The sequence below is a fragment of the Cervus canadensis genome, chromosome 9 (assembly GCF_019320065.1).
Source record: "Cervus canadensis isolate Bull #8, Minnesota chromosome 9, ASM1932006v1, whole genome shotgun sequence".
NCBI lineage: Eukaryota > Metazoa > Chordata > Mammalia > Artiodactyla > Cervidae > Cervus > Cervus canadensis.
The window spans coordinates 78,682,085-78,710,045 of record NC_057394.1 but is presented as its reverse complement, the minus strand read 5'-3'; the positions used below and the strand labels follow the sequence as shown (position 1 = coordinate 78,710,045).

At 52.8% G+C, this 27,961-nt stretch overlaps 1 protein-coding gene across 4 annotated transcripts in view; it reads right to left on the bottom strand.

Annotated features, from left to right (window-relative positions):
* SLC7A1 (solute carrier family 7 member 1) overlaps nt 1-27,961 on the bottom strand; it is a 61,342-nt gene that overhangs the window by 29,729 nt on the left and 3,652 nt on the right. For 2 of the 4 annotated variants that reach the window (XM_043477538.1, XM_043477540.1), the window contains exon 1: nt 18,525-18,840. The exons of the other annotated variants lie outside the window; for them this stretch is intronic. The gene's annotated coding sequence lies outside the window, so the exon portion shown is untranslated. Of the gene's footprint in view, nt 1-18,524; nt 18,841-27,961 lie in introns of those variants that run through there. 4 annotated transcript variants of the gene reach the window in all.

Below are 27,961 nucleotides of genomic sequence, written 5' to 3'. Positions count from 1 at the left end.
AAACGTGGGGTCACGTCTCAAGTAAGAACGACAGCAGAGCATCACCCAGACAGGCCACGTCCACATAGCAAGGGCACAGAGCCGCCCTGTGCATGCTCAGAGGCCCTGAGGGGCCAGCCGGGCAGCGAGTCCTCTCGGATGATAGCACTGAGACCCCCAGGTCAGCAGGGCCAGAGAGCCTCAGCTGCCTCCTCCAGGGAACTCAGGACTCCAATCTGTGACCGTCCACTCTCCTGTCCTCGCTGGGACCACGCACAGTGGCATGGCTCCAGTACCCTATTTGGCTGGCAGTAAGCATCCGCCAGCCCCACGGACTTCAGGGCAGGCCCCAGACTGCTCCGATGGGGGCAGGAAGACCCTCCTGGACGAGACACATAAAGTCCTCTGTCTTCCCAGCCGTAGGGTTTCTACTCTGCACGCATTCACGCCCTCACTCACTCAGGAGCGGGAGAGGTTTGGTTATCACACAACCTGAACACAATTCTATAGCCCAAGTGACCCCAGCGAGGATCAGCACTGAGCCAAACACGCACGTGAAGATGTTCACCAACAGCCCCAGTTTGTGACTGCAGTGCCGCAAAGATTCCAGCAGCTGGAATCAACTATTCCATCCCAACCAACACCTTTCGGCTGTTCATCCTACACTAAGATGCCATTCTTTGCCATTTCTCTTTTGCAGATGTTCAGACCTACAGAAAAGCTAGCATATTTACAATACTTTTCATCTACATTTACCAACACTGAACATTTTGCCACATTTGCTCTACCGTTATGTACATGAACAATTTTCTCCCGAACCACTTGAGCATGAGCTGCAGTAGCTACCATGACACTTGACTTCTAAGTATTCTGATAGCCCACAAGGATGACACCTACGTAACTCTTAACGCCGTTGTTACAGATAAGAAACCGAACATTCACTCAATAGCCTCTAAAACGCAGCCCATGATCAAATGTCCAAAACTGACAGTGTATTGCCAGCTGTCTATCATGTGCCAAGTACAGGGGCAGTGGGAGAAGCGAAGGTGCATGAGGCTCAGGTCACAGTCCAGGGCCGATGGACACACGGATCCTTCCTGGGGACTGATGCCCCCACGGGTCTCTATCTCGGCCCAAGAGAAAGCGGCAGCTCCACCTGGAGACCCCAGGAAAGGCTTCTGCCACAAGGGGATGCTGTTCAGAGGACGAGAGAGCAGGGACGGAACATAAAGACGGAGAGGCTAGACTACAACAGCCCGAACCATGCCGCCCAACCCCGATGTCCAGGTCCTACTTCCGGGAACGTGTGACTATAGCAGGCTACATGACAAGGAGGCTGCAGACAAACAGAGGAACCAGCCGACCTCCGGTGAGATGTTCTCGGGTGGGTCTGATGTAATCCTCAGGGTCCCTGAAGGAGGGGGGAGTCCCGGTCAGAGGGGTGGGATGGGAGAGGCTCTAGGGGTGCTGCAAGCCTCGAACTGTCCGGGGCCCAGACCCAAGGCAGGCAGGCAGCCTCGAGAAGCCAACAAAGGCAAGGCGCTGGATCCTCCCTAGAGCTCTAAGAAGGTACACATCCTCCCAACACCTGGCCTGGAGCCCAGTGACACCCATTTTGGACTTCTGACCCACAGAACTGAAAAACAGTAAATCTGTGTTGTTTTAAGCTTTTTTTTTTTTTTTTTAACGTATAGGCTTGAAACAAGGCTGGAATCTACCCAAGTGTTGGGGGCTGGGAACAAGTTACGAAGTCTGGCCACCAAGAGCCATCATCAGATCTGTATTTTAGGAGGAAAACCTTGGAATGAAAGGAACAGAATTGAGAAGGAAACAACTGACAATGTTTGGGGCCAATGACAAGATCTGAGCTATTCAAAAAAAACGTAGAATTGTGGAAAAGTTGTATCTGTCACCAAGGTCTCAGTCGACGGTTTCCCAAGACTTCAGAGTTTTCTGAGGACACTGGTGGTGATATTAACAAATGTGTTTTTAGATAAACATATACATATGATGGGCTTCCCTGATGGCTCAGACAGTAAAGAATCCATTTACAATGCAGGAGATCCAGGTTCGATCCCTGGAGACCCAGGGTTGGAAAGCTCCCCTGCAGAGGGAAATGGCAACCACTCCAGTATGCTGGCCTGGAGGATCCCAGGGACAGAAGAGCCTGGCTACAGTCCTTGGGGTTGAAAAGAGTCAGACACATACTGATCCATACCACCCACATAAGTAGAAGCTCGGTGGAGTTCTCCACAATCTTTAGGACTGCAGGGGGTTCTGAGATCACACAGTTTGAGAACCATTGCTTTAGGGCTGCCCTAAGGCGTGGACACAGCCAGGCTGACACAGGCCCCCCAGGAAAGCCACTCTCCAGCTTCCTCAGACAGGGTGAAGCAGCCTGACTGAGGACCTCACTGCTCGTGTCTCCCTGTCATAGCAGCAAAGCAGTTTAGGGATGCTCAACTTAAGCGCTAGAGTACATTAAACCAGGCTGAGCCCACCAGGCTGAGCCCACCAGGATTACTGAGACTGGCATGAACACTAAGTAAACTCATTAGTACTGCTTTTCCTTACTCCAAGAATGTACCAACTGATTTATTCTACTTCGGATTTGCTAAAAGCAGGGTAGTGAGAATGCTACAACCACCTCAAACCTAAAGAATTTTATTTCACTTATTTCCTCATAAATACAGCAGGCCGCATTCCAACACCGCCCTGGACGGGCTCCCAAGGGCACAGGTGTGGTCACGACACCAATGTCTGTGCAACAGGGGACACCCACACACTGATGGGAAATGTGTGTTTATGCAAAATCACCTGGAAACACCAGCGAACACATTTCCACTGAATAATTTATAGAGGAATCAGGCTTTCCCATTAGGCACATTGATAGGAACTACTAAACAGGTTTTTTCGCTTTGTCTTATTAAAAATAACGCCCAAGTTTTTTTTCTTGGTGTTGTTCAGTCACTAAGTCATGCCTGACTCTTTGCAACCCTGTGGACTGCAGCATGCCAGGCTGCCCTGTCCAGCTGAAGTAGCTGCTTTGCCTTTGAATGAGTCTGTGTTCTGTTCTTCAAGCCACAAGTGTCTTGAGTGTCAGACACAGTCCTGGAAACCAGGGACGCAGCAGTGAACTCATGAGATCAAAATTCCTGACTCTTTGGAGTTTATGTACATCTTATGATTGGGAACATCTTTGAAACATATGGATGGATGACATATCAACAGGAAGAACATGTTTCTGATTCACTAAAGCAATTTCATGAAATTATTAGAAATAAGGTGGCCCCAAGCCAGCGCTCCATCCCACCAGGTCAGATCCGAAGGTCATGGTAAGGAATGAAGCTACAGGAACACAGTTCAAGGCCTTGGGGGGGGTTCCGACAAGTCTTCTGACTCCAGCCAAGTACCACGGCCAGGAGCCCCAGGAACAGACAAGGACCTCCCGAGGGAATGTGCAGGGGACAGGATCCTGGAAGGAGAGCATCTTTTGTTTGAAACAGCAAATGTTAATTAAATTTTTCCTTCGGTGTGAAAAGTTTTGAAATTCCAGCATGAGATTTCTGTTTGTTAAAGGGAGTGTGGGCAAAGAGGCTGGTGAGCACTGAGAAGGAGTTAACATCCTTCCTGGTCCAGGAGAGAGGAGATGATGGACTCAAAGCCCGAGTGCCGGACAGAGGCCTCAGGGTCTCCAGAACCAGGGTAGGGGCCCTCCAGGCATCACCCAGGAACCAAAACTGTCCTCTGAGGCCCTCGCACTTTGTCCTTCCTTCCGTTAGGACCCTGTGGGACAGGCGCCGTGGGGGATGCATCCAGAACTAACATCACGGCAGCTGCGCTTGCCAGAGCCACGTGCTGCTGACTCCACAGGGCCTTCCCGACCGCAGGAACCTGGGAGCCATCCCCTCTGTCCTGAGCCTTCCAGCCTTGAGGCTCTGCATTTGGGATTTACCCAGAAATGAGCAGACTGTAGTAACTGAGATAATACACTCATGAGGGCATACCTGGCTGGGACCAGAAACCCAAATACTCTCTACACATCGTGGCCCCTGCCCTCCCCTGACCCACACCGCCTGCCACCTGGATCTCCACCACGGCAGGACCACACACTCACTCACAGGTTTTCAGTGAGGAAGGACAGGCTTCCACCTGAGGACAGGGGATGGGGGCTCATGAGGACAGGTCTGACTGATGTTACTAGTGGTTTCCCAGAGAAACTCATGGAGCAGACTCCAGTGTCCCATCTCCCCCAAGTTCCAGTGTCCACCCTGATGTCACCTTTATTTGGGGCCGACACCACTTCCTGCCCACTCCCTAAGGTAGAGACAACACTTAAGCATAAAAGCTGTTTGAAGGACCTCACAACATACGCAGACGCGTGTCGTTCTACAATGCCTATTGGGGGAAAAAATTACAAACTCTAAAGGAAATGTCGTCAAAGAAGCAGCAAGATGTCCATTCCTCTCCCAACCCTGCGATAATTAAAATCACTGCAGCCTTTTCTGGAGCAAGGAAAGCTCACAGTCTGACGACTCATCCTCCCTCTGAGATGAGAGATACTCCACAACGAGGTGACCAAGTATTCCTTGACTGCATGCTGTCAAGGTGGGGGAACCCGCCTCACAGTGTGGAGCTGTGAGCAAGTGCTCCGCAGATGCATTTATTTTTAATGAATTGGTTTTAAAAAATCCTTTAAAGTAATGTTTTACTATTTAAAAAACCTACAAAGAGTTCTGGGGATAAGCACGTATTCACAAAGAAACCAAAACCTCGTCCCCAAACCAAGATTGAGAATTACTAAGAGGCAGGCAGATTAAGGGAAAAAAGTAAAAGATGAAAATAATGAACTGATGACTAAGCTCCACTCCTTACAGCGGTTCTAAGGCTGAACCTGGTCTTGAAGACGCGTGGGAGCGTGTTCACTGAGAGTCATGTGAGAAGCTCAGAAGTCGGCGGGGATGGGCTGCTGGGAGGCACCCCCGTCCCCCAAGACAGAAAGGAACCGGGCGGCATCTCCCACTGATGCTTCACAGGTGCGGTGTGAGGCTCAGAGCAGGCAAGAACCTCAAGCTATTCTCAGGTTCCACTGCCACTATTGTTATGAAGAGGTCATTGCATCAGAGTCTGAGTGGGAAGGAGGACCCCGGACTCTGAGATTCTGCGTGAGCACGGAGGAGGCAAGGCCCACGGGCAGGGACAGCAGCTTCCGCCCCAGAAGCGCTCCACCTGCCAGCCTGCAGCCAGCCTCGATTTGTTAACACCTAAGAATCTGAGGCCCTATGACTTGGACGGGACCAAATGGCCGCCTGATGCAGAAGTTCTCGCGGACTGTAAAAGGAAAAAATGAGCAGAGCAGGAAACGGGTGGCGGGGATAAAGGAAGAGGGGCACAGAAAGCATGCAGGCTTTCCATTCAGTCATTTCCCTCTGACACTGCAAACACGCTCAGCAGTCAGCCTCCGAACTCCACTGCTGGCCCAGCAAAGACGGGCACGCATCTGTGGGTCAGGTGTCTCCCCAACGAGGACAGCAGCATCGTGGAGGCTGACGTTTTCGTGAAGTGCTTACTCTGTCCCACTCGAACACAGCTCCACTTCCAGAAAAGCAGCTTCATAAAGTAGGGGGAAACGCGGAGCTGTGGCTCAAACCTCTGCTCAGCTGTCTAAACCTGCTCTGATGCTCCTGAAACTCTACGTGAGACCTCTCATAGGTCCCCCGGGGCAACGGGCCATAATGTAATCACAGTAAAATCAGACACAAGGACACTCCTCCCACTGAGCAAACCGTCAGAGACAACAGAAAGAGGAGAAATGGTTTCTGAAGACAACCTGCCTGGGTTTTGACCCCCGACTACCTGAATGACCTCTCGCAGGTTACTCCGAACCCCTACTTCCCCACTTCTGCAATGAGGAAACTACTGTCGAGCTCACAGAATGGCTTAAAAATAATTAGAAATTGAGATTATTATCCCTATAGCAACATCAAGCACTTCTTAAAAATCAATGAATCGTTAGGGAGACGTTCTCTGAATAAGGGACATAAGAAGAAACACTTCCTCTTTGCTTCTTAGTTTTTCCAACTGCACAGGCTCCTGGCTGGCACTCTGGAACTTCTTGCCCAAACAGCTATGTGAGCAACTCCAACAGACACATGCAGCCGGGGGAGCTGCTATTTAAAGACATCCTCCCATTTAAGTGAACAACCATTTGACTACGAATATCAGCCCTTACTGATATTCAGTCAGGCTTCCCCAGTGGCTCAGTTGGTAAAGAGTCTGCCTGCAATGCAGGAGACCCAGGTTTAATCCCTGGGTCAGGAAGATCCCCTGGAGAAGGAAATGGCAACCCACTCCAGTATCCTTGCCTGGAGAATCCCACGGACAGAGGAACCAGGCAGGCTACAGTCTGTGGGATCGCAAAGAGTCGGACACGACTAAGCGATTAACTTTCACTTTTTCATCAGCCCTTACATGATGTGTCACTATTTCCAAAAAATCAGCTCATGAATGATGCCTGCTCTGAATCTGGACATTTGTGGCTTCTGTCTGCCAATGACTTACCCCAAAGAGTTTACTAAAACAGCATCTTTGCCAGTGAGGAAGTGACGTACTGCTAGAAAGGTGAAAGGGCTGCTCAGGAAGAATATGATCACAATATGAAAACTGCAGGGCTTTCTCCAAAACAAGGGGTCGAGAGGAGGCCTGGGGAACCTCAGGATGGAGTTGTCGGGGTGGGCCAGGGGAAGTCCGGGCCAGGCATTCCGGGACAGGATGGGGCGTGAGGAACATGGAGTCCCAGGTGAGCAGGCAGAGGGAGCCAAAGTCGGGGCGCCCACAGTCCAGGCCGACCTACAAGATCTCCTCTGACTTGATGATGATTCCCTCGTAAACACACACTTTGGCCCTACGCGGACACACTCTCCTGAGACTCAGAAAATACAACCCCTCATGGCCTCTATGCTCAGGATTCCCTGAGGCCCCCTGCCAGGGCCCAGGGAGATCTGGGCATGACCAGGAAAACACGCCTGTGTGCGGGGAGGACGGCGTCTCCCCACCACACTGGGTAGGTCCCCCAGGAGGAGACAGCAGCCCCCGCTCCTGGTTTCTCGGTAGCCTCGGCGAGTTACCCCCTCCTGCCCTCTTAGCCAACATCTCCTGTCTTTGAGACCCTGTGGTCTGGGGCCAAGAGCCCTTAGCCTGTTCTCACTCTCAGAGGGCAGTGGGTAGGCTCACGACTAACCCATCACTTTGACAGATCAAAGCCAAAGCCACTTCCCCTCCTGGGGCCCAAGAGATGGTGTCATCAGGGCCTAGGAGGGGAACATGGTGATGATGGCACAACAAGGTGAACGGGCTGAATGCCACTGAAATGTGTACTTCAAAATGTACAACAGAAAACACATACGATTCAAAAACTGGAAAGATTCCTCAAAAAATCAGAGTCGTCACCATAGGACCCCAACCACTCCTAGATATCTAACAAAGATAAACAAAAGCCTATAAAAAAACTTTTACACAAAAATCTGCATACAGATATTCATAGCAGCACTTTTCACAATGGCTGAAAAGTAGCTAAACCACCCCAAAGCCCACCAACTCATAAGTGGAAAAACAAAATGTAGTCTATCCATTTGTTGTTGTTCAGTCACTAAGTTGTGTCCAACTCTTTGCAACCCCATGGACGACAACACGCCAGGCTCCCCTGTCCTTCACTATCTCACGGAGTTTGCTCAAATTCAGGTCTACTGAATCAGTGATGCTATCCACATGAGGGAATATTATTCAGCCATAAAGAGGAATGAACGTGGATGAGGAACAACAACGTGAATGAACCTTGAAAACATTATGTTAAGTGAAAGAAGCCAGTCACAAAAGGCCACACGCTCTGTCAATTCAGGTACATGAAAAAATCTGGAATGAAGACAGAGAGGAGATGAGGGCTTGCCTGAGTGGGTGATGAAAATGTTCTGAAATTGTGGGAATGGTTGCCTAATTGTGGATATAGTAAAGCCACTGAATTTGTACTTCAAGTGGACGAACTTTATGCTGTTAAATTATATTCAGTAAAACTGTTAAAAGATAAGAGGCACCCAATTCACAAGAAAAGCCGGTATGGCTTTTCTATCAAAGGTGGCCAAGCAGACCCTGCACCTTCTATACGAGTTCAGTTGCAAAAGCAGCACTGTGTCCCCCATATTTTAATTCTGCTTCAAGTCAAAACTCTGCCACTTCCCCCCAAAATCAGTAATTATAGCTCTGGTTGCAGTTGGTAGGACAACCTCCACTCTATCTGCACAAGCCACTTACACGTAACAGTCATTTTGCTCCGAGAGTTTCACAAACGTGGACTTAGCTCCTGTTCCATGAGCCCTCCCTGCACCGCACCCCCTCGTCCTCCGTTCTGTGACACTGAACACAAGCTCCAGTTTCAATCCAGAGCTTCAGATTTCATGGTGACAGGGCACAGAATAACACGACTGAGGAGGCCTGCAGCAAAGGCTGGTCTAAGTGCTGCACACAGTTTAAGATTCCAGCTCACACAGGGCCCGGGCTTCCCCGGTGGTTCAGACAGTAAAGAATCTGCCTGCAATGCAGGAGACAGTGGGTTCGATCCTTGGCTCAGGAAGACCCCCTGGAGAAGGTAATGGCAGCCCACTCCAGTATTCTTGCCTGGGAAAATCCCATGGACGGAGGAGCCTGGCGGGCTACAGTCCATGGGGTCGCAAAGAGTCAGACACGACTGAGCGACTAACACTTTTCACACAGGATCCAGGGGAAAAGGGACCCCTCTCCCTCTGTGTGTGACTGTGGTCCAGGACCTCAGAGAAAGCAACCAATTTAATAGAGAATTAGCAGAAAGGAGACAATCATCAGGCAGCAAAAAATCTAACCAGGTCTCTAAGCACCAGCAGAGTATTTTCTAAGCCGGTCAAGGTGCACCACCAGGGTGAGCAAACCACCCTGAGAGAGGCGGGGAGGACGCGCCCAGTTTGAGAAGCTGGACGGAAGAACGAACAGGAGGCCGGCTGGGGGCGACTCCCCGCACTGAGTTCAGGGTGCTGGCGAGGCGGGGTCGCAGCCCCGTCTGCCGAGGCACACCTGGACAGGTGAGTCCACGCCACGCTCCCCGGCTCTCCCACGCGCTGGGTACAGCTCCCTGCAGCCGGGTGTCTGCCTGCCCCTCTCCGCCCAGGAGGTGGCCACAACAGGGTGGTGGCTCCGGAGGAGTGTGAGAAGACACACTGGCCGGGGATGCAGCCAGGACAGCAGCCTGGGTCCAGGAATCGGGAGGCCTGCCTGTGCGGCCCTGCGGTTACCCGGGGGATCGGGCAAGCGCTCGCCAGCCTGGGCCTCTGGACTTCGGTCCTTGGACAGACTTCACAGTTCTCCCGGGGCTCAGCGCCTGGCTGCTGCAGTCGTACCTGGAAAGGCAGCAGGGAAACGATGCCTCCAAGGGCTCTGGCCGCCCCGTGCCAAGCGCCTCTATCTACAGCAGCGTGCTGGACGGGCCTTGGGGCATCAGGGGGGCCCTCCTCCTTCTAACAGGCACGGTTCCTGCAACACCCGACGCCCACCTTCCTCTCGAAAATGCCCACAGGGGCTCGTGATTCCTTACAACAACACACTGCAGGATAAAGACGTCTAAAAGAGATCTTCAGTTGAATTTAATAAAATCTGAGCAGCTGGTATGTCACAGACACGGACCGGTTACATGACGTGAGTTAGGCTGACATAAAGAAGAGGTGGGGATGGGGTGGGGGCAGAAAGTTCCCCAAAACGACACAGAAGCCCCCCTGCCCCCCGCCACAGCCTCACTCACACATACCGCCTAGACGGGCCCACAGGGTGGACACCCCCCTGGCAGCTCCTGCCTGAGTGTGAACCCCTGGGCAGGTGTGGTCGCCACGTCTTCACCGCACAGGAGACACCGTGAGCTCAGACAAGCACCAGTCCCCCGTTTCCCAAGGGAAAGACTCTTCTGTCTTGGTCTCACCCCTTGAAAACTGGGTCACGAGTCTTCAGTTCAGTTCAGTTGCTCAGTCAAGTCCAACTCTGCGACCCCATGGACTGCAGCACACCAAGGCCTCCCTGTCCATCACCGACTCCCGGAGCTTACTCAAACTCATGTCCATCGAGTCAGTGATGCCATCCAGCCATCTCATCCTCTGTCGTCCCCTTCTCCTCCTGCCTTCAAGTCTTCCAGTCTTACCCTTCAGATACAGCTCCCCACCCACCCACCCCGCCTTGCTCCCTGCTGTGAAGACCAGAGAACAGGGAGGCAAGAGAGAGGTTAAAGTCTCAGACGACACTGGGTTCAGAACACGGCGGGCGAGTGACTTAATCTCTGTGGGCTCCCTTTTTCCCCACTGCAGGACGAGGCCGGTTCTGGTCCCTCCCAGCCGGGGCAGGGTGGGGAGGAAGGGGTTAACACTGCGGTGTCCGGAGCGTGGCAGTGCCGTCATGAGCACCTTCTTCACCCCTGTGGGATCTCACCGGCAGCCCCTGTGTGAGGAGCGCCAGAGGGCAAGCAGGTCCTCCAAAAGACGCCTGCTCTATTCTCTGACGGGGTTCCGTGACTGATTAAGCACTGTGCAAACACGCGGTTTAAAAAACAAAAATAAGCTTATTGTTTGACGTATTTCCCTCTGCACCTGTTTAGATAGTTGCAGGTTCGAGGGCTGCGGCCTCAAAATAGTGTGGGCTTCTCTGGTGTCTCAGAGGTTAAAGCGTCTGCCTGGAATGCAGAAGACCCAGGTTCGACCCCTGAGTTGGGAAGATCCCCTGGAGAAGGAAATGGCAACCCACTCCAGTACTCTTGCCTGGAGAATCCCATGGAGGGAGGAGCCTGGTAGGCTACAGTCCATGAGGTCACAAGAGTCGGTAAACTGACTTAAAACTATTAAAAAGTACATATATAAGGACATGAACTGCGTGAAGAAATGGACATACACATTATAATTAGTACTGAGTTTAGAACCACTGACTTTTGTTTCTGGATCTGTAAACATCTCCGGTCCCACAGGGCTGGTGGCCGTGGCGCGTGGGTCCAGGGCTGGCCGCGGCGGTGGCCCTCCTGGCCCCCGCTGTCCTTTAGGAGCTGAAACTCGCTCGGGCGCCCCCTTCGCAGGTGACGGGTCAGATGGCTCAGCTGTGAAGGGGGCTGCGGGCTGAGACCACTCCACCCAGGGGCCTCTTCGCCCTGTCTGGCTCTTGGGCCCAATCCGGCCGTTTTAGGAAACGAGATGCTCTGTTTCACCTGCTCTCGGCCGGGAGGCCACGCCCACCGTGAACCCCAGCGGAACGCGATGCCCAGTCACGAGGCCGCTTTCCTCCTGCCAGGAGGTCTGGACACTCACAAAGCCCCGTGGTTTGTTTTGCCAAACTGCACATACATTGAATGGAAATGTTTGTTTTCCGTGTCCCGCTTTACGTCTCTGCAGACAAGTGATTAAAGAGTAATTTCAAGGGCACTTTTTCCGCTCATCCCCTCTAACCTGCTTACATCAGGCTGCTCCACTTCCTGCCTTTTAACTTATGTTTCTGTCGGCGTATCATCCACTCTTCTTTGTTGACCTTTCCGTGAACAGCGCTGCTTCAAAACCCTTCTTCAAAGGAGAGGTCAGGGTGAAATGTCACCAGGAAGGGTGCCAGATGGCCAGTGGCCAGGGGCACCGGCTCCAGAGCTGAGCCTACCTGTGACTCGGGCGCCAAAGGCAGGAGGCTGGACCCCTGGACCTACCGCCAGCCTCACCCACACCCCAGAGAAGCCGGGTCCACCAGCCCAGAGCCTGGGACCCTCCATCCAAGAGCTGCTCACAGAGCACCCACTGCACACACGCCCTGTCAGGAACAGCAGGCGACAGAGAAAGCTCTGTGCTCCCTGCTCTGGAGGCTCGTTTCACAGAGAGAATGAATCTGTTAAAAAAAAAAACGTACAGAGGGAACACGCGGGAGGACTTCCAAAAGGTGGAGGTGGGGGAGGCTGGAAGAAACCAGAAAGGTTACTGCACAGAAGAGAAGACGGCTGAGACGGGGTGGCGGTGGGGGGAAGGAAGGACACGGAGGATGTGCTAAACCACTGATACTGGAGGCAAGAGACGGAAACACGGCCAAGCAACTGACGTCTCAAGCCCGGGAGATAGAGGACCATAAAGAGGCAACATCAGGGGTACATTTTCGGGTGCAAAAATCTAAGTTCCTGCATTCCAGGTGAGGGTGAGACCCACATAAGATGCTGTGACCTGCCGTTCTGGCTCTCCAGTCCCCTCTGCTCTGGTTTATAAAATACAAGTGATCGGAGGTACGTGAGAGCCATGTGGTAGCCACATGGGGGCCCTGAGCAGCAGACTCCCCTGACGTGGACAAAAGGGTGTGACTGTGTGTCCCCTGGGGCCCCCCCTGGGGCCCCCCCTCCCCGCTCCAAACAAGGCCGGACCACAGGCGGGACGCCACTCACACCAGCCTGCCACGTGAACAAGGACAAGTAACGGCTCAGCGTACGTCTGCCCCAAGTGTATCAGGACTTCGTTCCAAATGCTGCCCATAAATTCTTTTTCAGTATTAAAAAACTTAATACTAAAATGGATCCACCGATTGTCTACAACTCAAGTTTCTCTGCATGTCCAAATTTAACTGGGCATCCGACCAGTCTTCTTATTTGCTCACCCTGCTGACTCCCAGCCTGGTGTTCACAGCCCAGGCCTGAGCACCTCGCTCCCACCCCAGACCCTCCTTGCCCCTGACCCTCAGCTCTGACCCACAGACGGCCTCTCTGCAAAGGCCCTGCCCGCCCGCCAAACATACTGTGCGTGGAGGATGCCCCCATCACAGATCCAGAAAAGGGACAGAATCTGTGAGAAAGGGGAAAACCGCCAAGTGTACGAAATATATCGGGGAAACAGGGGTGGGGAGCTCCCGACAGCACATGAGTGGGTCTTAGAAAAGACTGGCTAAAAGTGAGCAGTTTCAGGAGGGATGAAGCAGCTTTAGTTCTCAGAGGAATGAAGATAGCTGCTAAGAGCCTGGCATCCTCTCTAGTTAGCTTAATCACAAAGAAATGGGTCCTCGGCCAGCGGCCTGCATCTTCGCAGCATCTGCAGGGAACCAATCCCCCGGAAGGTGGCCCACGAGGGTCAGCACTTGGGTGACTCGGCCAAGTGCCCATGGCAGCTGACCAACGTCTGCTGAGTGAGCGAATGAGGGAGTGAATGCATGAATCTGGACTTCTCAAAGAACTTGTTCAATGAAATTTGAAATCTCATTTAATCACTGAAAAATCCGAGTCTAGGGTAAATCTTCCACTCCTTGGCATACCTCACCAGAGCAGCTGATAGTCTTTGCTCTTTAACCAGTTTGTCAGCTGAGAATTATTTGTACTACGAGGTACAAGCATCTGCGCTGGGTCTAAACCAAACAAACGAACCTGAAACACCTGCTCGTCACCCGACGAAGCACCTGTTAGGATTCACACGCAGAGCCGAGGAGCAAGGCCACCCGCTCCCAGACAAGAGAGAACCTCGGTCCCAAAACGTTTTTTTTTCCCTACGGTCCTTTGTGTGACCATTGTAGCTGGTCTTTAGTTACGGGAGCGCTTAATCAAACAAACATCTGAGAACACCACAATTTTCTTATTTATACATAAAAGTATTATTCAACCCTGTTCCGATTTCCCTTGCTCTGGCTTGGAAGGTGTCCCAAGGACGCCCTAGCCAAACAAGAAACTTCAAAAAAACGAGGACGACGTATATTTTTAAAAGAGGGTACTGCACACTGTTTCCCAGATAAATCCCTGGGGTATTTTGAGAATTTTATAAAGAAACTTTGGCTCTGCTACTATGAACTTCCCATTCTGCTAACAGACCAATAACTTAGGGTTTACAGACACGTTCAAACCTGGACAGTGGACGCTGGGTGGAGCCCTGGGAGACGATTCCCCTGGCGTCCGACAAACCTGCTCTTGCTTCTGCTGCTAAACGTTCAAGTATTTCATGATGGGGGTTAAAAAAAAAAAAAAAAGGGTAAAAGTGAGTTTAATGCACAAATCTAGCCAAAGGTTTTTCATACCAATATCTGAAGAATTAAAATTCAAAGAGGTGTATGCTGGTTAGTACAGTAACGTGGCTTTTCAGACTCTGTCCTCATGTGGGGGACACGGGTGCCAGCTCGGGTCATCCCCCCGCTGCCCTGCAACCTCCAAGGAAGGACCCATCCGCCCACAGCTCCCCATTCTGGGCTGGAGATACATGTTTATCATTAATTTTCAGCAAACGTCATCAAGGCTCTGTGCTGCCTAGAGCTGCGGTGAATAAGAGCGAACACTCGCAGGAAGGACAGAGTCAAGGAAGACAGGACTCTCTTCAGCGGGGGAAAAGGCCCACACGACCATCTCAGTCCTAACACTCGGGGTTGGTCGCTGCATCGTGTCACTGTTTCCTGGGGCCCCCAGTCTCCGCTAAAGGCTAACAACACCTATCTCAGATCAGACCTACAGGACCTCCCGGGGCTGCAGGATGCAGACTTGGAAGCCACCTGTTTGGGGTCACCAGCTCCCCCGTGCCACCAAGGACCCGTTAGATGCAGGCACGTAATCTTCCCAGATGACAAACACGCTGGGTCTGTCGACATCAGGGAGTGAACGGAGGAAGGAAGAGTACAGCCAATGGGAAGCAGCATGCACTGATCAGGGGCTGAGAGTGCAGCCCCCAGCTGACGCCTCCGGTTGGCCACTCCCCACACCCAGGCCCCTGACAGTCAGACAGGCAGTGTCCGTCTGAAGGATGCAGGTGCCGGGCTGGAACCCAGGTCGATCCGTCCGGGAACACAACTCCCGCTCCTCCTGCCTTCATCCTGGCAGCTCTGGTGGGAGCTGCCCTCGCCCCAGCTGGTCACCTCCACTGCTGAATCTCTTTATCGATCATGTACGTGCATGTTAGTTGCTCAGTCCTGTCCAGCTCTGTGACCCCATGGACTGTAGCCCACCAGGCTCCTCTGTCCATGGGATTCTCCAGGCAAGAAGACTGGAGTGGGTTGCCATTCCCTCCCCCAGGGGATCTTCCCGACCCAGGGATCGAACCCAGGTCTCCTGCATGGCAGTCAGACTCCTTACCCTCTGAGCCACCAGGGAAGCCCAATTTAAATGCCAATATGAACCTTCACAAATTATCAACAAATTATCAATTATCAACAATTATTAACAAATTATCACAAATTATCAACAATTATTAACAAATTATCACAAATTATCAACAGAGCAACACAAGGTCAACTCTAGAATTCAACTGCAGTTCCATACCTAACACGGTCTGCTGTCCTGAGGCCTGACGCGGCTACGGTGCGGTGACCCTGAGAGTCACTCCTCTCCTCTGGACCGCCCCCTCTGCAGCTGACTCCGCTCTCGCGGTGACCTGGCACAGTCCAGCCCATCTGGGCTGGGGTCAGAGAAGTGAGAACGGGGCACTGACCGCAGGGGAGTGGACGGGGTGGAGGAGGACGCCCTGGAGAGAGCCAAGGAACCTTCCAGACTGTGGTTCCGAGAGCGGGCTCCTCATTCAGACGAGAGGGCTGTGCCCAGCTCGCTTCAGGGGGACCCCAGGGTGTGAACAAGATGACTCGGGTGGGCACCACGGACACCAAGCGTGTCCCACTCCCCCGAAGCTCACGCAGCCTGGACTCGGAGAGCCAAGAACAGAAAGAAGGGTATCTTGGTCACACGGGGCGGCTCTGGCCAGAGTCCTGTCCCTGGGGAGGCTCACAAAGCACGCTTTGTACAAAGGCCTGTCCCATGACAGCGTTCCCAGAGATTCGCGATAACCCTGGCCCCACAGGCCAGGACAGTCACACCCTTCTCCCGTCCACTTTTCCTTTTCCGCCCCCGCTCCTTCTGGGCCTGTGGGTGACCAGCTGTGGAAAGCACTGCGCTTTCTTCCTATATGCTGAGACCCCTGCAAGTCAAGGCGAGGGCCCAGCCCACCGCTGGGGCAGGCCGGGAACCCGAGGATCGCCTCGCCCACCTCTCTTTCTGCTGGCGCTACCAGAAGGGGCGCTCCCAGATCATCCCCTCCCGGCCCTCTGACGTGCTCTCCTCCACCCCAAACAGAAGCTGAGCCTTCTTCGGAGTTTGCAGACTAGCAGTTTCCCCTCTCCTGTAACACAACCCTTGTCGGATTCTGCCCAGAGAGCAGACATTCGAGATACCTGAACCACGGCTGCACAATCGAAGCCTTTTTGCAGATCTGACCGTCTGCCGTCCTCTGTCTTCCACTGACCCTGATGCCACCGAGACCCCATAGCTGAGTGTGCACGGCCGGATGCAAGGGCGTGTTATTTTCACATGCACACATCTGCATGCCTAAATAGGAGCACTGGGCCGTCTCCGATCCTGTCCACCAAGGCAAAAACTAAAGGACCTTGGGCAGAAAGCCTGCCCTTCAAGCGGCTCCTGGAAGTTGAGACCCAGGAAAGGAGGCCGGGCGTCCCGGGGTCTGTCTCCAGGCTGGTCCACCCCAGAGGCAGTGAAGTCTGAGGAGCAGCGGTGGACAGAAGGGGGCCTGGATACAGAGAGAAACCCACGTGTGGGACATGCCTCTCCCCTGCTACTACTTCCTGGAAGACGAGGGCACCGCGAGGACCCACTCACACTAGGAAAGCAGTGATGCTTCAGTATCCAAGTCTGGTAGTTCACGTGGATGCCGGTCACCAGGTAGGTTTTTTTGTTTGTTGTAATAACAGCCACTCTGCTCCTTCGAGTCATACTCCATATTTCTGGGCTCACACAGGCCGAGTGGCACTTCTCAATCAAAACCTTTGTCAGTGTCCTAACTCAAGAGCTTCTGTTTTCTGCTGCATCAGATTTTTACTGTCCAGGAGGGACAGTATAAAAGGAGTTTACACTGTGGACACTACACTGCTGCACGGAGCTCTTTAGAGTCTCCACCATCACACAGCGTCTCCCATTTCCTGCCGAGGGCTGGAACCCCCAAAGCGAGTATCCTGACCCGATCTCTTTCAAACCCAGAAGCAGAGAGCATGGCCCTGAGGTCAGGGCTCAGGGGTCAGGGTTAGGGTTAGGACTTGCTCGGTCACTCCCTCTGTAGCCTGGCCTGTGGCAAGGAGGTCTCTGGGCTTGTAAGTCCCTCTAACTGCTGGGGAGGCCTGCCTGGGGCATTTGGAGGGAAGGGTGTGGTGAGTCCCCAGAGGGGACCCCAGGACCAGGGTTCCAGCCCCAGCCCCTGCGGCCCTCACGCCACCACACCTGACCCCCAGAACATCCACGACACTGCTCTTCCTGCCCTCGGCCCCTGCAGACGAGCCACAAGTGGGTGGGGCCGGTCCGTCCTCCTCCACACACAGCCTTCAGACCTTAACACACGTCTTAACCTCCTCGCTGGCTGCTTTCCTGTGCTGTCACGACGACCAGGCCCGCTCAGCGGACGGACATCCCCTCCGCCAAGGTGATGAGCGTCAAAAAGCAGAGGGATTATTCAGGGCCCAGCCCCGAGGTCTCACCCATGTAACATGCTGCTCGTCCGTCCTAACACCTGGCGAGACACATAAATAATGCGTGTGTCTCCAGAGACAGGAGAGTGGAGGAAAGCTGTTTATAAGACACTTTGCATGAGGCGCCGGGAATTAAATCTGATTTTGCCTGAGAAAGAACACTGTGGTGGGACTTTACAAAAGAGGCTACTAATGGCCATGGGATCAAGGGCAGGGGTCAGTCCCCCACCTTGACCCCGGCCAGACCCTGCCACAGCAACTGCCGTCCACAGCCCTCCAGGAACATCCGGTCCTGGCTCATGGTTTTTTACAGAAGTGATCACAAGTCCCAGATTTTAAAGAAAAAAATCAGTGATGTTTCTATGTACGATTTAGCCTTCCAATGAACACATGGATTAGTGAGCCAGATAACAAAGCAAAAACAAAACCCAACTACAACTGAATGTAATGATATTCCACTTCCACCACTGTGCCCCTCGCTATCTCCCCGGGAGGTGGGGAACATTTAGACTGAGGAATTCCAGAGGGGCGTCTCCACGACACGTGCAGTGAGGAAACAGGCCACCTTCAAAGCTTGCTGGGAAGAAGCTGATCAGCCGGGGGCCATGCAACACAAATCCACGCACCGGGCAAGAAGCTCCCACCTGAACGGCCGTCGAAGACCGCCAAGCTGCCCCTGACCATTCAAAGGCCAGTGGCCAAGGCCACACCCCTGGGCCTCAGGCCTGCCGGGGGACGGTAGGCCCACACCTGAGCGCCTGTCCATTCCGGAAACTTCCTCCGAGGCCGACGGAACGGAAGTGCAGGGGCTTCACACCTGTGCACCCACCCAAGCCCACACCCCGCCTCGCCAGGTGGCGTCCTGGGCTGAGGTCTTGGGAGTGGGGAGCCCTGACACCGTGCCTTCCGGCCGCCCCAGCTCCAGCAACACCAGACCCGTAATGAAAGGTCCTGACGCCCTTTCTTCCGTTAAGAACCTCCAGACCAGGACAGAACAAGGGGCAGCCTCTCCTTAGCCCCACCGCAGCCTCCGGGGATACCCTACATACCAGTCCATGCCACCTCCATCGCCTCCTCTGTCGCCATCCCTGGGACGGGCTCTTCTCTGGACAGAAACCTCCAAGAGCCTGAAGACTAACCGTCTGCACACCAACCCGACCGAGAGCTCACAGGCATGAACACCAGGCAATGTTCTAAACTCATTTTACATCCTGAATCCTCAGCACGGCCTGCAACGTGGGGGCTATTACTGTCCCCATTCTCCACATGGGGAAACTGAGGCAGGGAGCTGCCGGCGGGCCCGCACATGAAGTTCTTGCGGCTCTTTCCAGGCCGTCCTGTCCCCTCCCAGGGCCTCTCCCCAGCTGGAGCTCCACCCCTGCAGCCTGACTCACCACTTCCTCTCTGCTGTTGGCGGCAAACAGATAACCAGGCCGGTCAGAGATGAATGGGCCCTGGCCCCTCCCATCCCAAGGGCGCAAAATAAACGGTTCAGGAGCAGCAAGTGCTTGGGTTCCTGAAAGGACATCTTTTGAGCGTCTGCTCCACACCACGCTCCGCTCCGGGTGCCAGAGCCTGGCCTCAGGGGACTGTGGTGCAAGCACCGCTGAGGTCTCCTTGACGAGGTCCAGCTGTCGGGAGTTTGACAGATGCCTGTGACCCGAGAGGACGGGGAGCTGCTAGGAACTCTGCCCCTGGCCTTCAGACGCAGACCTGCGGGCCTGGGAGATCCCCGGGTCTGTGTGCAGGCGTCTGAGACACTGGAGGGCTGACCTCAGGATGCGAAAGGCCCTGGGATCTCATGCAAACTTACACACTTAATGCACCTGTATTCCTCTTCTCCCTCCTGACGTCGCCCCTGCGGCCACATCTGCCCAGCCCGCACCGACACGTTTCAGTTGTGGGTGGAGGGCGAACTGTAGCAAAGAAGAGGCCGCGTGGCACAAGGCAACGTGGGTCTCCTGTTCTGGGCACCATCTGCCCAGGCGTGGTGAGGCTTGCCCCCGAGGTTTAAATTTCTATTTTTATTAGTGTACACTCTGCAAGAGAGAGTCTGCATGGAGCAGGATGAAGCCCACGGGCCACATGCGTGTTAAAGTGAGCTGTGGAGCCCTGCTGGCTGGAGGCAGTCTGGGGCGGGGGGGAGGGCGGTTCTAGAAGAAGTCCCTGCGCCATCACTCGCTGGAACTGGGGACGCTGCTGCTTCCTCCCACAGAGCCTCAGAGCGCTCCCTCCGTCCTGGGTGCCAGCGCCTCACCCGGGCAAGACAGTGTTTCTGGGCTGTGCACAGCCACACACCTTGCTGGAAAGGGAGACCCTGCCAGGGGACGAGGGCGCTGAGCCAGCAGCCCCCAGGAGGCCCCAAAATCTCCCGCCACCCGGAGGCTCTCCTGGCGATGCTGGGAGCTGCAGGCCAAGTTCACGGTGGCTGAGCCCTCGCCAGGACTCATCAGACCACAGACCCGAGAGTCTTTCAGGGATGAGGACTGAATCCTAGTGCAAATTATATCCAATGCTTTTCCAAAATTCTGTGTGCATCAAACTCTGACACTCACGAGACGCTCTTCCCGGTTCAATACAGATTACTCAAAGAATTGGGGAATGTTCTTGCCTAAAACCTCCTAAGATTGCCCTCGAGGGAGAAAGAAATGTCTTCCAACAAAAGTTTTTTCTACAAAGACCAAACTTGCTGTTAAAAATTTGAAGTGATAGATTTATGGGGGACACATTGTCTGCATGCTTGCTAAGTTGCTGCCGTCGTGTCTGACTCTTTTGGCAACGGCCTGGACTGTAGTCCACCAGGCTACTCTGTCCATGGAATTCTCCAGGCATGAACATTGGAGTGGGTTGCTATTTGCTCCTCCAGGGGATCTTCCCGACCCAGGGATCTTACCTCTCCTGCATTGGCAGGTAGCTTCTTTACCACTAGCGACACCTGGGAAGCCTCTGGGAGATATGTTATGTGATTACAATTACAGATTATCTCCTATTTCACATAATATTAACATATATAACAGCATAAAATCAAGTTCCTGAGGATTCTTCTCAAATAGTAACAACAGTGGTGATATTTGTAACTTATAAATGAATTTTAATAATACTATAAATTAAGCACTCTCAATTCTTAAATTTAGTGAGAAGCAAAGTAAGTAAAACAAGTCACAAGAAACAAGGACAGATATTTGTACACTGTTTCAATAAACTAGGCAATTTATCCTGTTCCAGTTCTCTTGTCACTGTGCTTTTGTTTCATACAATCAATTCCCTTGACTTAAGGTTGTTTGAATAATTATAACAATAAATTACACATACAGATTTGTAAGTTACAGAATACTAATTTTTTTTAGCAAAAAAACTCAAACACTTCTCAAACAAGAGAACAAAATCCATTCAACCTTTTTAAGAAGAATGATTTAATGGTGTGACTGTTATTGCTAATGTTGTATTTTCAACGCCCTGCTCAATTTTAATCCATCAGACCTCAGAGTCCAAAAATTAATGTCTCCAAGAAGAGTTTTTTCTTACTCTTCTTCCCACAAATCCTCAACTCTGAAAGAGAAGGCTCACCTTTCAGATGGGCTCTTCCTCCAATCACACTGAATAAAAGTCAAAGTGCTGAAATTAACTAATGTTTGGGCCATCCCTGGGGAAAAAAAAAAAAAAAAATCACACAGCCCAGCCAGGCCACCTTCAAAACGCCAGCGTGTGAGGTCAGCTTAGGACAGAGCAACCCAGGTCTGCATCAGCAGCAAACCACCCCGGGAATGCACACAGATCCTGCCTTGTGCCCCTGTCTGCTTTCTGGGGAGTCATCACACAGAATAATGTCCACTTCAGTCAGAAAACCTCAGTCACCACTAAAAGAAACCTTTACCCTCCACTGTCTTTGTCCAAACCAGGGTGGACAGAGAATTCCTCCGAGGCCCCAGTCCAGGCCCTGTAAAACTCCCGACACTACGGAGGAGGGGAAGGTAGACAGGCAAGGTGGCACGCCCAGGCCCAGCTCTCTCTGCAAACTTCAAGTCACCCCCAGGGCTGTCTGTAAGGCCACAGAAAAGAGTAAGAATTCTCAGAGCACACGCAGGTCCAAGAACACGTGCTCTGCGGGGGAAGGTTCACTTTCATCTCTATATAAACATGCCTGTCCCCGGGTGTGCACCTGAGCAGTGCCAGCTTATCTCCTCTTAGAGACTGAAGCCAAAGAACAGACGGCCACCACCCTCAGGAGCACCCGGCTGCGGGCCCCAGCAGCCCTCCCCCAGCCCAAGGGATGCCTTCCCCAGGGGCCTCCAGAGCCCTGTGTGGAACAGGCTCTACAACCCAAGTGCCGGCATCCTTTTGAAGGAGGAACAAAACGCCCTCACCGGGGTAGGCACCGGCGGCTGTAACACGCAATCTCTGAGGCCAGGGTCGTTCCTCCAAGCCAGCTTCCGGAATGAGACGCTGCATTATTAAAGGGCTTTCTAAGTCAGAAAAACGGCGGCAGACAGCCTATGGTATAGCTTGGTAGCACTGATGCTCGAAGATGAGAAGCTTCTGGCAAGTCAGGCAAAGTTCCCCACAACAGGATAGGTCAGGCCGGTGCAAAGAAGCCTCAGACACAGAGCACGTGAGAGGCTGTCATCTCGCCCCATCCGTGAAGAAGCCTAGTGGTCAGACCCAGGAAAACCCCTTCTTGCAACAAGACCTGATTATTCCCAAAACAGAAACGTCACAGGGTGGTTTGCACCAAAGCACAAAAGGTGGTACGTGTCTATACCAAAAGAAGCCCCAAATAAACCCCAAATCAAGATGCCAGGGCAGAGTTAATTAAAAATAATTTAAAATTAAATTTAAAATAATTCATTGTTCTTTCCACTCACCAAACTGTTACTATACAGCTCAAAGGCACCCCTCCTTTTTTTCTATCTTAGCACAGGTTATTTTTTAACATTTTTTATTGGGGTATAGCTGACTAATAATGCTGTGATAGCTCCAGGTCGACAGTCATGCTCACACATGTATCCATCCCTCCCCAAACTCTGCTCCCATCCAGGCTGCCACATAACACTGACCAGACTTTCCTGTGCTGTACGCTAGGTCCTTGTTGGTTATCCATTTAAAGACATCCCCCCAGCTCGCCTTCGCCCCGCTTTAAACTACACTGCGGTTTCACTGATTATAAAAATAATTATTTCAACAAACATTTGCTAAGCACTCGTTCAGAGGCTACATGCCCAGCAGTGAACAAAACAAAGCCTGATTTTAAGTGTTTTCTTTCTGTACACATACAGGCATCTCCTTGAGATAACGCTGAATATGAAAAATTGAATCCAAGTTTTTCACTTTTAACAGTAAAGTTTTTCCCATAAGAGCAGATGTTCCCTGAAAACACCACTTTTACTGACTACATAATATTCCACATGGACAGTGTCATAATTTACCCAAAGATATTTTCAAATGCTCACTGACCTCACGATAAAAACACAAACAAGAGACCCAGCTAAACACAGCATGTTAGACCCAGATTTAGGACCTTAACAGGCGAAAAGGAGGATATACAACCTTACCGATCACAGACCGAAGGCAAGCACACGGTCACGGCTTCCCCGTGGGCCACGTTAAGGCCTAACTCGTGAATCTCCCTTTTTTATAAGCCCTACTCCCTCTTTGATCCAAGAGAACATTGTCTGCAGAGAACAATACGTTTTCATTTCAATTTCCCTTCTTTTCAGGAAAGGAAATGTTTGCACTTCAAAGGGTTCCTTTGAAGAGCAGCCCCCGGCCCTGGCCCGTCCAGGTTAGGAGTTCCGCGGCCCCAGCGGGGCGTGCAGAGTCTGGGCGGCTGCCCACCGCAGCCCCTCTCCAGGCCAGCTCCTTCAAGGAGAGGGTCTGGTGTGGGAGAAGAAAAAACAAACATTGGAAAAATACTCAAGGCTTTTGATCATGGCCTTCAGAGGCCCTTTCTCACACAGTGTGGATTTCACAGCCCGGGGAAACTGAGGTACAAACCCTGGGGAGCCAGGTCCTAAGAAACCAGCCCCACCCAGTGAGGAGGTCTTCTAAGCCGGCAAAGAGTGGAGAACTTGGGGGCGTTGCTGGTGATGATCAAGGGGACGTCTGTGATAACCGAAACGCATGGGTGAGATCCATGCCTCATCCAGCAGTTTGGAACCTTACCCGGGAACCTCAGCAAAGACTAGGATGCACAATTTAGGGTGTCCCCTCTTCTCTCTCCCCTGGCCTCTCCTGCAGGCCCATGCCCCCACCCTCTGCTGAGTCTGGGGAGCCAGGGCTGCACAGCAGACAAGAGAGGGCCTGCAACATTTGTTTTCAAGTCGTGAACAAGTTCTGGGTATTTAATAATGATCTCCACCCTTCCCCACCCCGAGGGGGTTAACTGCCTATTCAAGTGGGCAACCGGCCAGAGGGTGGGCAGGGGCGTGAAAGCTTCGGCTCCAGACAGGGCGCCCGCTGCCCCGGGGCCCCAGGTCTCTGCTCAGGGCTCCTGCCCTGCGTGTTCGGGGTGCAGGTCTGAGGGATCAGGTCGCCCTGAACTGAAGACTTCCGACCATCCACCTTCCGGCGAGCCCGCCAACCTGCCGGGCGCGCGGCCTCTGTGCTGGAATCACAGTGGTGTTCATCTCCTCCTCCTTTTACTTCTCTGTAGTTTCCCAGTTCTTCACAATAATGTATTCTAACTTTTAAAAACATTTTTTCCCTAAAGAGGCTTATAAGATAGAAAATGAGACCACAGTTCCATCAAAAAAGCCTCTCCTGAAAAAGGGAACAGAAAGAAACAAACTACCTGTGCATACATGTAAAGGACATTATTTGAACAACGGAAAGTTGGCTGTGGACTGTGGACTAGATGACAATGTCATAACGTTAAATTTCCTGGTTTTGATGTCATACTGTGCTCACGTAAGAGAACGAGAATAACATTAGGAAACACATTGAAGCTTGCAGGGGGGTAAATCAAATGACATGATGTCTTTGACTTACTCTCATAGGGTTCAGGAAAAAATACATATATGTGTGTGTGTAGATTAACTGATTGACAGATAAACAGAAAGAAGGAACAAAATATAAGCAACGGGTGATTTGAAAAAACTGATGATCTCCTGTAACTCCTGCAACCTTCTTCTTTAAGTCGGAAGTATTATTCATGAAAAGTTGAAAAGTGAAGGAAGAGCGGAGAGAGGCAGGCAGGGTTGGGGAAGAGCCTCCCACCCCACCTGGCTGCACTCGAGGCCTCACTGCAAGGCCAAGGCCCCGGCCACTGGGGCCAAGTCTCTCCAGGGAAGACGCGCCCTGCTGCTACCCTGGCTCAGATAGCCCCTGTCCCCAGCGTTCTGAGGGTGTCAAAGAAGCATCTCACAAGGAAGGAGACCCCGCCCCACCTCCTGCACTACTGAAGTAAAGATCTGGGCCCAATGACCACTGCCACGGCCTTGAGAAGGGGGAGGAGAACCAAGAGGGAAACCATGCTTCCCTACAAATCAGAGCCCCTGCAGAGGGCCCCCCTCCCCAGCAGAGCTGGAGGGGGAGCAGAGCTGGAGCAGAGCTGGAGCAGAGCTGGAGGGGGAGCTGGAGGACCAATGCAGACCAGAGAAGCAGGGCTCCCTGGGGCCTGGCTGGAAGTCCCACGTCCAGCCGGCTCTGGTGATGCCAACGCCAGACTGCTGACCCAGAAAGAATGCGGCCCAGCCTGTGTCACACACGCGCCAGCGCCAGGCCTGACCACTGGCCAGCACAGCTGTCCCGGGACACCAGAGCCCCAGCTGCGCCAGGAGCTGGGGCTCAGAGAGAGGAGAGCTGCACTCCAAAGATGCGGGGGCAGATAGAGAAATAACGTGGGCCGCCGTGCAGTGGTGGGACAGCCGGCTCCCGCACCCCCAGGACTTAACTCAGAACCCAGAGAGCCCGGGGGCCTGGCATCTCCAGGTCCATGTGCTTATCTCAGGGCCCAGCTCGGGCCCGCACACAAACGGGTGCAGACCACAGTCCCGAGACGGCCGCAGCCCTAGACAGGGGGTGATGTCCACGGCCCTGGGCACATTCAGTGTCAGGACCCCGGGGCCAGGTCCCAGGGGCAAATCCACTCTCTGCCGCTTACAACCCACCCCTGCGCCCGTCGACAACTTGCATCCCTTCTCTGGGCCTCCTCCCCATCAGCCAAACAGCAGGACCGACCTCACCGGGCGGCTGTGAGGATTAAATAAAAAACACAGAAATTGCGCAGCCCACGGTGAGCGCTCACAAGGGCTTGTAGTCTGAGTCTTACTCAACCCCAGGGCCTCTCCCTTCCTTCCTACTTGGTCTAAGAGACTTTGGTTAATGGTACTCGGTGGGCAGATAAAAAGATCCAGAGAAAGAGAGCGTTTCCAAGCCAACCTGAAAAGGTCACCGCAAGCATCTTCACGGGCGGGAAGATGACAGTGACAACCGTGTGATGAAACACCAGTCAGACCACGGTCCCTCCTTTCCCCTCGCCAGCACTCCCAGTGATGGCCCGCCACCCCACCCCTCTCAAGGATCTACATCACCCCTCCAGGAAGGAGGAAAAACGGTGGGAAACAGACGTGGCCCAAGTTTTTAACCCCAAAGCCCTCAGGGTAACTTGGACAAAATGTCTCAGGTTGGGATGGATGAGGGTAAACACCTTCCAAACAGACACACATGCACACCCTTTCTCACTCACACACACACATACGCACGTGCACACAGACACGCACAGGCAAACACTGGGAACGGGGCCGGGAGTTCTGCCTCCCAGAGGCACGGAAAAAAAGGGGAAGTGTTAGTCACTCAGTCGTGTCTGATTCTCTGTGACCCCACGGACTGCAGCCCGCCAGTCTCCTCTGCCCAGGGGGTTTTCCAGTCCAGAACACTGGAGTGGGTTGCCATTTTCTTCTCCAGGGGATCTTCCCCAGCCAGGGATTGAACCCGTGTCTCCTGCATTGCAAGCAGATTCTTTACCATCTGAGCCACCAGGGAAGCCACCCCGAGGTATGAGGAGGGTTCAAACCCAAGGTTGTGGACCTGAGATCTGCGGAACCGGCCTCCCTGACACCAGGCCCTACACCACCCCCTGCAGTGCGGACACAGCTCCAAGGAGAAGGGACTACACGTTAACATCTCGGGAAAGCAGTTTGCAACAGCAAAACAAAGCTGTTGCAAATTTTGTTTTCCTCCATGCTGAAATCAAAGAACTGAGCTTTCTCTCCAACATAACAGTGAATATTTACATGAAGCCTTGGTATGTGTCAGAGTTGTGTGAGGTGCATAACCTGGATTATGGCCTCATTTAAATCCCCTCAACCCTACACAGTGGGTACTAGAAGTCAATTACTATGCAGGCAATACAGAAAAGAATTTAAATGTGGCTCTGAGAAACATCTTGGAAAAAGGCATTTTAGAGATAAGTGGAGCCCACTCTGGGGCAGGGGGCTGTGAGGAGAGCGGGGGTGAGGGGCCGCCCGGGGCTGGCACCGTGAGCGGGTCCCGAGGTAGAGCCCGCTGTGTGCCCAGCACGCGCGGTCAGCCTCTACTCCTACGTAAGTAGGAAAGCACTTGGTGGTTCTCCTACACAGGAATCTTATCTGCATAGATATTTGGAAGAAAGCTCTAGGGCAGGAAGACAGACTGTTACGGACACAACTGAGGGGAAAGGTGATTCTGGGAAAAGGGAGATGGCGTGGAAATCCACACTGTCCTGCTTGACGCAGGACCTTGTTTCTCCCTCCTCTGTTTAAACCCACCTCTCGGGAGCCCGTGAAGCCTTTCTGGAGCTTGACTTCTGGTTGCGCTTATCAGAAGAGGAGGCTGGCAGAGGAAAGAACTTATTTCATAAAAGACACTAAATGTGTTGACTTAGTACCTTTCTTTATTGGGCTTCCCTGGTGGTTCAGATGGTAAAGAATCTGCCTGTCAATGAAGGAGATACCGGTTCGATCCCTGGGTTGGGAAGATCCCCTGGAGGAGGGAATGGTAACCCACTCCAATATTCTTGCCTGGAGAATCCCAAGGACAGAGGAGCCTGGAGGGCTATAGTTCATGGGGTCGACCCCAGTCCATAGGGTCACAAAGAGTCGGACACGATTGAGCGACTGACAAATTAGTACCTTTATTCTTTCACTTCTGTTTATTCACTGCATTATCACAAGGCTGAAAGGGAGGATTCACATGTCTGCAGGGGCCAGACCGTCCACAGGACCTTCCGGAGGCTGCACATAGATGTGACAGAGCTGGCCGCAGGGGCCTCAAGGGCCCCGTTCTCAGCAATGGACCACCAGCCCCAGCTCCTGGAAGCAGCATCCTCACTTCAGGGTGATGATCTGAGGCTGCACTGAAGCTGTAAAGCCTTCTAACTCCACACTGATGTGGTCTCTTCCCCGAATCTACCACTTGGCGGTGCCCCCTCCTCCCCTACTAGTGATAACAACCAGAGGAAAAGCCGAGTGACAGACCCGTGTGTGGCGTGATGGGAGACCTCAGGTCAGAA